The sequence below is a fragment of the Cydia fagiglandana genome, chromosome 6 (assembly GCF_963556715.1).
Source record: "Cydia fagiglandana chromosome 6, ilCydFagi1.1, whole genome shotgun sequence".
In the NCBI taxonomy this organism is placed as follows: Eukaryota; Metazoa; Arthropoda; class Insecta; order Lepidoptera; family Tortricidae; genus Cydia; species Cydia fagiglandana.
Window position 1 is genome coordinate 17,747,221 of NC_085937.1, and position 14,178 is coordinate 17,761,398.

Below are 14,178 nucleotides of genomic sequence, written 5' to 3' on the forward strand. Positions count from 1 at the left end.
TAAGGTTTAAAATAAGTCCGTTAATGTCGACGATGGTACTCGCTTAGGCATTGACGGCCCGACATTGTTCGCTCGACTGATGGACGCGACGCGATTGTACGAAGTTATTCTCATCGGCACGCGCGCAGGGCGCTCCAGTTCTGAGGCGAACCAGCGTACAATGCCCTAAAGATTCGTAACAACACGGAGAACTCATTTTGTTAGTTCAAAGGAGGCATTACCTCGCGTGTGCTCAATAAGTGTTCGGAACACACCCCTGTTTACACGCTCCCTAACCTTGGCCGGGGTTCAGTGACATCGCGCGCCGATCGACGCTTCCGGACTATTTTAGGACCTAGGATATCGTGTCCTGTCTGTTTACACTAGCCCTTAATGCAGGATGTCGGGGTTGGTAAACATTACTGTTTCCTAAGTTACACAATTTGCGAGATTGCGTGGATTTTATTTTAGTTTCCTGAGTCGTTTTCGCGCTTTGCCAGTTGCATCCCAAAGGAGGCATGACTGTCTAAATCTGATGATTATTGGCATAGGCATTTTTATAAAAGCGATTGCTATTTCATCTTTCAGCCAAATCAGGTGGAGAAATCAAGTTGGCTGAGCCCAAACACCAAAATTGAGCTTTATTTTAGTTTCGTGACTGCCTTTCGAAGTCTCGAGCAATGTTATTGGGATAGGTCAGTCATCGGAGGCGTATACGTAAGCCGCCTGTTTTCAGTCATTCTCACGTCAGCGTGAAATTAAATTCTTTTTCCGAGCACCTTGTCAGGCGGACGAAAATATCCAGTCGTATAAGTGTAATGTCGGAACTTATTAGTGTTTATCGCTCTCTCCCTAATTTCGAATGATACTAATGTCACCGGTGATGGATCTTACGGCTTCGAGCCGCGTGGTGTTGCCATACATACAGATTTATCTGTACTTTAAGTTTAAGGCACGGATACAGATAGCACATTAACGACTGTCAATATAGGAGAGGACGTGATGCTACTGCCTTCGTTGACATGACCGATTGATTAATTTAATCATATAGGTGTCGATTAAGGGATAAAGAGAATATGCTTGAGCTCGAGAACATTACTTTATTGGCCGATGTCAGTTCGCGCCGACACACCGAAACGAAAGACATTGTAACCTCTCTTATGACTTGGACACAATATAACTTTTTCTAACAAACGCGGTGACACCCTTAAATGCTACGGATGAAATATTGTAATTAGCAACAAGAACATAAGCCGCAGACCACCCTTCCCTCAACAAATACTTAGGTTTAACATATGGCAACACAGCGCGCGATATCGACTGTAAACGCGGCGCTATCCCGCATTCCCGCGTGAATTTATCGCGCGTCGGCTGGCGCAGCGTAAATATAATTAGAGAGGCAATTTATCTGGACTCTTGTTCCTATCGTGCCAAGCAAGCGTTCCAAGCCAACCAGTATACATTTAATGAAACATTACGCAAAGTGGCTGATCTTGAGGCCGTAGTAATACTGGTTAGTGGTAGACGGCGGGAGTTTCTGGTTGGAAGGGCGCTGCTATCGCACTTGTAAATCTCCGGAGACGGCTCAATCCGAAGAAGTGGAATGTCATAGCTAATCGCGGTGTGGATTGTCACCGTCTAGACCAATAAAGCCGACGGATGGACGGGGTGGCATCTGGCTTTCTCATTGATTATCGCTTTGGTGAAAATGCAGGAATATTTATTTAATTAATCCAATGCCACAGGCGACCAAGTGATTAAAGGGTCAATATCACAGCGTTTTTTGTCTCCATATTTTCTTGGGACACATTTTTGACTAATGTTTTTCCACATTTTGTTGCAGACAAATTTTTATTTTTAGTTCTTTGTCGGAGGGTCCCTGAGAACTTACAACCAACCAGAAGTATCATTCAAAATATCCGAAAGTCCAAAAGAACAAGCGTTCAAAACGCCAATCATATTAACCCTAAACATTCGATGTCGAAAAATATGGAACAATTTCAATTGCGATGTATTTTGTCACACGTGATTCGGCCAGTAGGTTAAATAATAAGTAATAACAGACGACACAATACACAATGACACAGACTTTATCTCAAAACATTTTACTTCTGTTGTAGCCGATGAACAAACGTGCTGTTTTAACCATCTGCTTTTGAATTCTTTTGCTCGATCTTCTAGCTTCCTTTATAAAAGATGCTCTATTTTCAATACGTGCACGACATACGTACATCGACCTCAGATCCTGACATCAAATTTGTCCTTCGCCCGCGTCCATACGTTACAATCAGGGGGGATTACGCTATTTGCGTATCGGATAGACGAGACGGACGCAATTCGTCTCTGGGATTAGATCCGATTTATGACGCTAAGTTATCGATGTTAAACTTAGAACGCATTCCATCTCTAATGGTGCGACGACCGATTTGATGGTGCACTTGCGCGGATCTTGTTACGAGTATGTCAATATGAGAGGATATTGAAAAAAATGGATGTTAACGGATTGAAGGCCGCTTTCGATGAAAGAAGTGCCTGGTATCCGTTAGCTCATTGGGTGGAAGACATTCGGAAGATCGCAGGGCACTTCTGGATGAGACTAGCCCATAACCTATGAAGACAGGCCTGTGATCGAAGAGTGTAAAAAGTTTTATAAGTGCTGAATTATTTATGAGTATGTTCGTCTTTGCAAGTTACAAATCTTATCAGTGCTCATACTCGTAACTACTGTACTGTATACTTGCGCCAAAATTTGGTCTAGTAGTGTTTCTAGTACGTAAGCAATAGTACTGGTATCCTCCTGGATATTTTTCTCTCTCGTCATGATTTCTCTGATCTTGCAAGCAAATTTTGTCATCAGAAAATGCGGTAAATTAGAAAATAATAGGCGCGAATGTTCCGCGCCTTTTTCTACCTATAAATTGATTTGCCTACGGTTCCATTTCTTTGGCTCACTCATAATCCTAAGTTTGCCTTGGAACGAAGACGTCGAACTATAAATAAAGGAGATTGGGAAGCTAGTACGTAGCAGGCTCCGATTACCCGCGCCGGCGCTGCCCTTGACGCGACTGCACAATTATCCAGTGTTTACTTACACCCGGGTAGTCTGACGTTATACGGAGATGTCTGAGAAGATTGTTAGCGAGATAGACACATGACATTCCTGTGTGCCTAGCCAAGTGACAATCGTTGATAGATAACGCGAATTGAAAATGAAATAATGTATGGAAATTATCACATGACTTTTCGCTGAATCTGCAATGTACATTTTTTCTTTACCATCTGCGTTTGTCGATGTATCATGTCTTGGCTATAGGCCCCCAGATCATTTTGGCGCTTAAGTATTACTTAGTTTGTATTATACGGGGACGATCTCCAACTAGATGGAGCGATCAATTAAAAAGGGCCCCATCCTCAAACTTTTGCTTCGCTATTAAAAGGCACCGTTGGAGGCAGCTCATAAAAACCAGTTGTGGAGCATCCACATCCACCGATGACCACGATCCTCAGTCATGAGGGAGCGACCACAGAGAGAGAGATTACTTGTATTAACAGTATTAACACTAATACAATTTGCAACAAACATATACGAAAGTAAATACTTAACAGTAGCACAGTTGAGTGAAACTATGGTAAGTTTACATAGCGTAATCTATGACTACATGCATTAGAAGTTGCTTAGACTTTATGTTGTTGTTGAGCAATGAATTCGCTATTATTCTGTGCCTATGATATCATCAACGTCTAATGATTTTCTTTGTATAAACATGCGGGCGCCCGAGGCTTCAATATTGCCTGTATAAAGCTAAGAACTGAACTTAGAAAAAAAAACAGCATAAGTAATGAATGCAAGCCGGGGTGGTCAGGTCTACATTAGCATAAACCGTGCGAGTCGATCCTAGATCCAGGGTATAGTGCAAGTACAGGGGAGAAGCGAAGGGAGTTTAACGTCAAACGATATAATATATAATAGGCAAACGAGCAGACGAATCGCTTGATGGTAGGCTATTACCGTCGCCCATGGACACCTGTGACACTACAGGGGTTGCAATTGCGTTGCCAGCCTTTAAGATGATAGTACGATCTTTTTTTTGAGGGTATGAAAACTTTGAAGGTCGTATCGGCCCGGAAATATAGCGGGCGACAGCTAGTTCATTCCACACAAGTGTCATTCTATGGAACTTGCTAACTATGTAAACAAAAGTACTAGTAAATTCATCATTTAGAGACAATTTCAATATGGCGGTTTGTTTACATAGTAAGTTTCATAGAATTTAGTTGTACGATGCTGGGAGTTTCTGGAACGCACAATTGAGTTACTCAAGTTGTGGGTTTTGTAGACAAAGTACACGGGGACTTACGAGGTTATAGTAGCTCCGAATACTGAAAATATGCTCAAGTCAGCCTCTACGGAGTTTACTCCAAGATTATGACTCTTGGATCGACGTGATCGTAAAATGTGTCTGGCGAAATGAGATAATAGTGGCCAATCACCTCTGTGTCTTCTGTCTAACTTCAGGATCTGACTCTATCGCACCAGGGCAAAGAGAAAGAGGCTTCGTCTCCTTGCTACACTCAAGGTTATTCCCAAGTTAACTAACATTGTAGAAATCATGGACAACTGGACAATCACTTCTGTATTTTCTGTCTAACTTCAGGATCTGTCTCTGTCGCAAGAAAGAGGCTTCGTCTTCTAGTGTAGCAATGTTATTCCCAAGTTAACTAACAGTGTAGAAAACAACGACAATGTATTGTCGTGAAAGTCCGCAAATTGCAGGATCATAAACTGAAGTATTTCTCGACAACATAATGCAGATGTCTCGAGTTATTATTCATAATAACGTGCCATTAAAATCACCTGTTTAGTATTTAAATAGGAGTTGGTGTGTTTAACATTCTTTGTGGCGTCGGTCAGAGTAATTAGTCGGCTTCGTGCGAACTTCACAATAGGGACTTATCGGTACGGGGAATGTTTGCGAATGCTTCGAAATTTAAACTGCAATGAGTACTCTTGAAACTAGTTTTAGAGGGCACGGAGGAATGTCATTTCGCTCATATTTGGAGCAGTCCAGGCAAGTTTATATCGACGAACGGCTAATAAAGGAGAGGGGGGGGGGGATACATTCTGTGTAATATTTGGTCTCCAGGTTATCTGCTCCTGGTGATGCGCTATTTGAAGTTGAAAAAAAAATCAAAATAATTTTATTGTTAAACAATACAATTTTTACATAAAAGAAATGTCTGGTGGAACCCAAACTATGCTGAGCCTGTATCATGAATCATGAGGCCCTAGAGTGCAAAGGAAGTTCGACATTGCTAGATATACTACTTAACAAAAGAGATTATGCGAAGAACACGATGACCTACCTATGAGCAAAGCGCTTGTTAGCTTCCATTGTAGTTACAAAAATAAAGAATTGACTGCTATAGAAAAGATATTTTCTTGAAACTACAAAGTAACCGGTAAAATCACGCATATGCGTACCCGGCGCGGTCAAATCACGTTTTCCCAATGCCACCTCGGCTGTATTATTTTACGATCACACTGTATTGTCCGATTTCATTGTTCCTCGGTCCGAGCGCATTAAAAATATTTTCTTTGTTGTACAATATGCGAATGCGGGCTTGAATATGTAATGAGCAAAGATTACTTGCCGTATAGACAGATCATTAAGACAACACATTCAGCACTCGTTGAATTGGCCTCCCCGGAATCATAATAATGCAGAGATCACTTTTATAAAAGTAGTGTCCGGTTAACGATCACTTTTCGCTTAAATTAAGCTATTATTACCACAATTAGTTTCCGGAAATGATCTCGGACTATTGCAATATAAAACTATAGATAAATAACACTAAAGGAATTAGCTCATAAATTTTATCACGCCTATGCTAGCGAACGGCAGATAAACGTGTCGTCTGGCTAGACTAGAGTAATACATATGTAGCAAGTTTCATTTCAGTTCATTACTTTTAAGATAGATTTTTTGAAATTGATGCCAGCCCTTATAGAACTTCGCTTGAGCGCTACTCTGTTTTTAATTAAGTCAAAATAAGCTAATTTGATTAAGTCTATTGAAACATTTCGTGAATTTAAACTCACCAGACTCAACTTCTTACCAACTTTAGTTGTCCGAATCTCCTTTATGGCATATACCGGGTGTGGCTTGTAACATGAGCAAATAATTAAAACATATAGATCGTACTCCTCAAACGGTGACACTTTTGTTCAACAACTTTAAAAAATTATGAAGTAAGTATTTAGACTCCCTATTTTTCATACAAAACAAATAATTTCTTCAATGGACGCCATCGCCACGCCATATCATTGTGATTGACGTTGCTTGTCACGCTTTAAACATAACAAAATTCGCAATACATTGCGTCTTAGAATAAACTTTAAAGTTTATTTACAATCAAACCACAAGTTATTTTTAAAAGTTGCTGAACAAATGTTGGTCAGTATGAGGAGTACAGCCTACAGTTTAATTTTTTGCTCGTATTGCAGGCCACACCCGGTATAGTATGATTTATACCTAATACGAAGTCTATGATGGGTGTTCTATGGCAATGGGCCATCCGTGACCTTTATTTTGGCCTTTCTCCGGCTATTGTTCCAGGCTATGTGAAATTTATCTAGCGTTGTTTTGTTACAGGTAAGGGCGGGCACGTATGCTGGGCAGCGTCGGTGTGTGCGTTTTGTGCGGTATGTAACTTGTGTCTACGAACTCTACGATTCCGCGAGTTACCATCACCCACAGTTAACTGACAGTTCGTAAACCTTATTACAAAAGCCATAAGGTCCACCGATGGACAGAGTGTTGCTATTTGTACTAGGTAATAATCGAAAAACGCTCGACATGTTTCACTCCGTACTGAGGAGTGTCATTAGGAGCTTGCGTATACGGTGACGATGACGGTCCGTTAAAATACGTGAGTGACCCGTTCTTCTTAATATATTTAATATTAATTTATTATTAGTGTCTACCTGTGCCTTTTGTTCTGTTCTGTATGGTGACACTATGATTAGTATGATAAGTTGATAACCGGCTACGATTAGTCATTAAGAAACGTTTATACCGATATCTCAATAGCCTAGCGATCGTGAGTCAGCGCCGGGATAAATCAGCCAGATCGATCTGCGATTACGTCAGCACCACGGGATGGAAATTATTCAGGCCCTCACAAAAAAGGGGCAAAAACTGGACAAGTTACTTACGAGAGTTAACATCTTCCATAGCTATGCGATTGATAAACGAAGAACGCAAAGAATTAAAGTTATTGGCGTTGCGAAATACGCAGCAAAACGAAAGCTTTGACTCCGTTGCGTTTTCTATCAATAAGCCTTTGATTCAGGCCCTCACAAAAAAAGGGGCAAAAACTGGACAAGTTACTTACGAGAGTTAACATCTTCCATAGCTATGCGATTGATAAACGAAGAACCTTAATTCTTAACAGGATTCGAACCCGGAACAGCCTGATTCACAGGCACTAGTGAATCCACTATTTCTGCTAATAAGCAATTTGACATGAGATTGAGATTTCAGTATCTATTAGCTTATGTAATCAGGAAATTGCATTAGATGATGCGCATGCGATTCGGGCGCCATTATGCTGAACATCGATGATGTCACGGAAATGATTTGAGTCGATTATGAGTTGAGAAATCTCCATAAAATGGAAAACGTATGAGTGATTCATGTATTTTAAAACGTTCAAAAACCCTAGTTGTCTAAATGGCCCTTCCACAGTTACGTATAAATGTTATCGTGTTATACGCGCGTGGCCGCCGCGGCGCAGTAGACTTGGCTTGGTCAGAATCTACTACTGATGCCGATTTTAATGATTTTAATTCAGAATTGTCCTTTCATTCTTCTTCTTCAACTTAGCGTTTTCCCGGCCTAGCGCCAGGGTCCGCTTTCCTACTCAATCTTCTCCACTTTGCCCGGTCTTCGGCATCCTCCGATGTGATATTGTTCTCTTCCATATCACAACGTCCAGCCAGCGCTTTTTAGGCCTACCGCGGCCGCGTGATCTAGGCCCTAGATAGTAAGAACGAGGCACCTATTTCCGACGTAGTCTATCGAATTGTTTTATTACGGAAATTAATAAACGCGTGATAAGTTGATAACAATAATTTCCCAGTGTTCAAAATGCTTACAGCCTTACAACCGTTGTCTGAATGCCCCTTCCACACTTATGTTAGTCATGTTATAGCGTGACGGCGCGGCGCAGTGTCGCGAATCAGGAATGTGTTTGCACAACACGCCCGCTGTCACTGATGCTATTGACATGGCGACTTCAAGGTCGCGCTTTTTACCATTATTGACTATTTTAACAATTTAACGTATGAACAGTAACCTAAAATTAAAACTACCTACAAAACTAAACTAACATTAAAATAAACCTACTTAAAAATTAAAAAAAATACTTGAGACCTCGGGTGAACCTAGGGCTGGCTCATACCTAGGTCCACAAATAGGCATAGCCATTCAGCGGGGTAATGTAGCCAGCCTTATGGGCCCAGACTTGGGGGATATTTTTTGTATTGTTTTTTAATTTTTACGTATTAACTGGTGTACCTATTCTAATATCTTTATAGTCACTCAGTTGCAGTTAGGGTTGCCATACGTCAGGGTTTTTCGTGCTTTTGCTTTGCCGGGGTTGCGAATTAGGCCCTCTCTCGCTGGCAGGTACGTAGGCTAATCTTGCAGCCAATTTTTTAAGCTTATGGTCCAGCGTTAAATAAAATATAATTAAACATGTTTCAGAAAATTACTATACGTCCTCCAAAACAGTTTCGCTATGAAACATATAAAAATTCCACCGCAAACAATAAATAAAGAAACCGGTCAACAAAAAGAGAAAACGCACGCCATTATCGGCAGTCCACGGGCCCAAACAAATACTGTTGTTACTGTACCATCACTGTTCAGTGCTCACTGACTGTTTGTGGACGTTATTTCAATGACATAAGATCCACATATGGTTAGTGACTAAAGTTAGTACGGTAGCAGTGAACTTTGGTCTGTTTACTTTATATTTTTGTATGTATTTATATCCTTTATCTGTCTGGTACCTTGTTGTACATTTTGCTGAATTTGTTCTCACTCTCCTCTCATCTACTCAAACGTTAAATGGAAGAGATCCCCCAAAGGGTTAAGGTCGCCTTTGTTCTACTTACTAATTTTATGTTATTTTTAATATGTCATTTTGTACGATAAAGAGTTTACTACTACTATTTATACTTTAAGGCAAATCCGTATTTATCGCTAGATGGAGCATTATAGATGAAGAGCTTTAATTCTTTTACAATATTCATACAGAATACAGCACAATACGGTAGCTCCGGTAGCAGTTAACGGGTTCACTGTTTATAAACATATCAGTATTTACCACTAGAAAGAGCATTATGTATTACACACTAAGGTAAGGGTCACTTGCACCATCCCACTAACCCGGGGTTCAGCGGTTAAACCTGGAGTTGTCATGGTTACCAGTACAATATGACACTGGGTTAACGGTTTAACCGGTTAACCCCGGGTTAGTGAGATGGTGCAAGTGGGCCTAACACAAGTAAAATGTGCATTTAATCAAATTTAATATTAATAGAGAACTTATTTTCATTTTAATGTTTGTAAATTTGAATTTACATACCTATTTACTTTTATTTTAATTGTATTTAAAAATTTATTTTAATGTGACATGATTTAATTTAATTATGTAATTTAGTTATAACTTTTGTGTGATACCTGTGGATTTTACTGTCCGAAATAAATGTTTTTTTTAAAGATGTATCCCAGAAAATTTAGAGGTTCTCAACTTCTGCCCAACAATCAGAAAAATACAATGAAATATTTGAACAAATTAAATTATTTTCCAGGAAATATTTTAATTTGTTTTTTATCAAGTAGAAACACTACTATATAAATTATAAACTGAAATAAATGTCATATACTAAGAAAAAGTGACCAAGGCCTCCAGTGCCCCAGGCTGGAATCGAACCAGCGTCCTCTGCTATCGCGGCAGGTGCCTGAGCCACTCGGCCACCGGGTCACAGAGACATTAGTCAAATTTTCCAAGTATATGCACTTTATACTGAAGGCTTGTGGCGCCCCCTAGCCATCTCTAAGGTAGAACAGTATGGTTCGAACCTTTCTAGCTGGATCATTCCCATGATGATACCAAGCTAGCGAGAGAGATGCGCCACAAGCCTTCAGTATAAAGTGCATATACTTGGAAAATTTGACTAATGTCTCTGTGACCCGGTGGCCGAGTGGCTCAGGCACCTGCCGCGATAGCAGAGGACGCTGGTTCGATTCCAGCCTGGGGCACTGGAGGCCTTGGTCACTTTTTCTTAGTATATGACATTTATTTCAGTTTATAATTTATATAGTAGTGTTTCTACTTGATAAAAAACAAATTAAAATATTTCCTGGAAAATAATTTAATTTGTTCAAATACTTCATTGTATTCATGGCAGCGCCATCTCTCTCGCTAGCTTGGTATCATCATGGGAATGATCCAGCTAGAAAGGTTCGAACCATACTGTTCTACCTTAGAGATGGCTAGGGGGCGCCACAAGCCTTCAGTATAAAGTGCATATACTTGGAAAATTTGACTAATGTCTCTGTGACCCGGTGGCCGAGTGGCTCAGGCACCTGCCGCGATAGCAGAGGACGCTGGTTCGATTCCAGCCTGGGGCACTGGAGGCCTTGGTCACTTTTTCTTAGTATATGACATTTATTTCAGTTTATAATCAGAAAAATTATAAAAAAGTAGAGATCAAGCTCCAAAGACATTTAGACGATTGAAAAAACGCTTGTAATATTGACCTATTTAAACGACATTTATGATAATATTGACAATGCGGGATCTACGCACAAGTAATCAGTTTTCGTACAACCGTGACCTCTTCACCGATCAGAATTGACAGGCTCTCCCTCCATCTCCCCCCAGCTTTCATCTGACCCGGTTTTCGTAAACAATACTTTGCCCGCGCTCACTCTGACCGCGAGAAAGTAACCGACAATATGCACAAGCACGCTGTATTAATTTACTTGATCGGTAACTACAATCAACCAAGAAGCGCTGGAGGCCTAGCGGTAAGAGCGTGCGACTTTCAATCCGGAGGTTGCGGGTTCAAACCCCGGACCAATGACTTTTTCGGAACTTATGTACGAAATATCATTTGATATTTGCCAGTCGCTTTTCGGTGAAGGAAAAACATCATCAAACCGGACTAATCCCAATAAGGCCTAGTTTCCCCTCTGGGTTGGAAGGTCTGATGGCAGTCGCTTTCGTAAAAACTAGTGCCTATGTCAAATCATGGGATTAGTTGTCAAGCGGACCCCAGGCTTCCATGAGCCGTGGCAAAATGCCGGGATAACGCAAGGAATAAGAAGGTAACTACAATCAACCAAAACGGGCCACTTTCTATCGATTTTCTATATGAAGTTACCCATTTTGATTGCGATTGCGTGAATCGTGCGATTCGTGGTAAAACTATGTCGATTGTCAATGAATCTGTGCGTGTATTAGGACTCATTTAGAAGGTGCGAAAAGTCACATGCTAGTTTCGTTACATTGCGATATATGATCGATGGTTGGCTCCCCTTCATTCGTCTATTTGCCTCTCTATTGTTCGATTATGCAAGAGTGAGTGAGACGCAGATTATCTTAAAGCAAAGCAAGAGCAAATTAAAGTAATTTACAAAATAAGATGTGCAATGCCATAGTTTGTTCACATCACTGCCTGCTTCAGAGCAAACTAGAAATAACAATGAATATTTCAATTTGTCGTGAGAATCGACACAAAAATGTTCCAAAACTAAACACAGCGCGCAGTGAACCGAATGGTAAATAATACGGTACGATATGGTATCGACTATCGACACAAAACTGTTCCAAAACTAAACACAGCGCGCAGTGAACCGAATGGTAAATAATACGGTACGATATGGTATCGACACAAAAATGTTCCAAAACTAAACACAGGGCGCAGTTAACCGAATGGTAAATAATACGGTACGATATGGTATCGACGGGTCCATATTGGGTTGCATACAAGTTTAAGTCATATCTTTGATGCGCATAACAACTTGTGTCATAATCATCATTGCGCATACAAATGAAAAGCCATATTATATTGTGTCATACTTTTTTAGCCATAATATTTGATGACATACTCAGCAGTTGTCATATATTTTTTGTGCATATAGGTTTTGATTATAATGAATCAATTATCACACCAGCTAAAACCATATTTATCGATACTTATAATGTTTTTTACGTATAACGTTTTGTAGCATAATAATTTTCAAACATAATGGTTTACATAAATAATTTAAGAAACTAATTTTAGCCTCTCAACAACTCATCTAAAAAGCTTTTTCCCTAATCTCCGTCCAAACACTTAATTCGACGGAGCCCCGCTCACGCGGGGCTCCTATTTCTGCGTAGTTTGCCCTTCGGGCATCTAAAGTAACCTAACGAACCTAACCTACCTACTATGATTAGTTACTTTTATAAAACCGTTTCTCCTACTGGACGCTCCTCTCCTTCGTAGGTTCCTCACAACCATATATAATTATTATTCAATTCATGCTTTGTAACATTTATGAAAAACACATTATGACAACTAAATATATGACTTAATTTTGTATGTCTATATTAATACTATGCACTGCAATACTTCAAACGAAAAACACTTATGGATATGAAGCAGATGACTTAAAATTTTATGCGAATTAAATTAATGACTATAAAAATTATGACATAACTCATTTATGACAAAAACCCAGTTATGCTCAGGAATAATTCTAACTAAAGATTTTTATGACTTACAATTTTATGCATTAAGTGTTATGACAATTAAAAATATGACAAAAGTTGTAATGCGACCAGAGGGAGTCCCGGTATCGACACAAAAATGTTCCAAAACTAAACACAGGGCGCAGTTAACCGAATGGTAAATAATACGGTACGATACGATACGATATGGTACGATATGGTGATAATGCGGACAAATTTTATGCTCCGAGGGGGATGGATCGTAAGTGGATTTTAGGCTCGGGAACATGGAACAGATGTTAGTACTCCACACATTTAAAGTTATACACATTTAGCACATGTTAAAGAAGTCGTTTGCAATAATATGCTTGCCATATTATAAATATTGGTATAATAAGATAATATAAATATGTCTTTCACATGATATTTTGCGGGAATAAACTTGATGAAAATACCTGGTCATTTAGCTGATGGTACCGTTAGAGCGTTTACATATTGTCCTATCTGATATCGGATGTCGGATACGACCACATGCAACGAAGCAAAAAGTAAAAGAGTGCCTTTTCATATTTATTCATTTCATTATTGTTTGTTGTTCAAAAGAAAGCTTGCAAAAATCAAACAACTAGATGCCACTAGAATGTTTTCGAGCAGCTGTTTTTCTCCAAAGGTCTTCCGATCCGACGTCCGATGTGGGATCGGACAATAATATAATAACAGCCTAAATACATCCCACTGCTGGGCACAAGTCGCAACTCATGCGCGAGAGGGCTTGGGAGTCCCCACGTTAGCCCAATGCGAATTGGGGACTTCACATACACCTATGAATTTCTTCGCAGATGTATGCAGCTTTCCTCACGAATCACGATGTTTTCCTTCACCGAAAAGCTAGTACATAGTAAATATCAAATGATATTTGTACATTAATTCCGAAAAACTCATTGGTACGAGCCAGGATTTAAACAGGATTGAAAGTCGGACGTCATATCCACTCGGCCACCACCGCTTTTTCGGGATCGGACAATATGAAAAGAAAACACTCCTATACGGCTGCTGTTTGGAAGTTAATCAGGGATATGAAAACAATAAAGGTCATAAATCAGGGCTTCCTCCGTGTAATAGTTGCATCCTACAGCTTCGCGGCAAAGCGCGCTATCTAAATTGATGTCTTCCGGCCGTTGTCGGCCAGTGATGCGCCGGCAGTGTTCCTGGAGGCCTTTATGGATTTCTGCTTGAAGAAATGTCACTGTTGACAGCTGACAGATCACATCCATAACTGTGTTATAATATAACAAAGAATACTATCTAAATAGACCTCCTGTCTTATTTAACATTCCTTCATCCCTGAATGTGAATGTTAGGGAATTATGATTTTAGATTTTTAATGTTATTTTATTAATATTCATAATA

General features: G+C 39.9%; 1 protein-coding gene and 1 long non-coding RNA gene across 2 annotated transcripts in view; one reads left to right on the top strand and one right to left on the bottom strand.

Annotated features, from left to right (window-relative positions):
• Positions 1–14,178, top strand: part of LOC134665526 (serine/threonine-protein kinase 17A) — a 298,452-nt gene that overhangs the window by 9,675 nt on the left and 274,599 nt on the right. The window lies entirely within an intron of this gene.
• LOC134665622 (uncharacterized) lies at positions 12,022–12,888 on the bottom strand. The gene is made up of 2 exons (XR_010098400.1): positions 12,605–12,888; positions 12,022–12,498 (listed from the first exon to the last, which is right to left on the bottom strand). It is a non-coding gene; the product is annotated as an uncharacterized LOC134665622 (long non-coding RNA).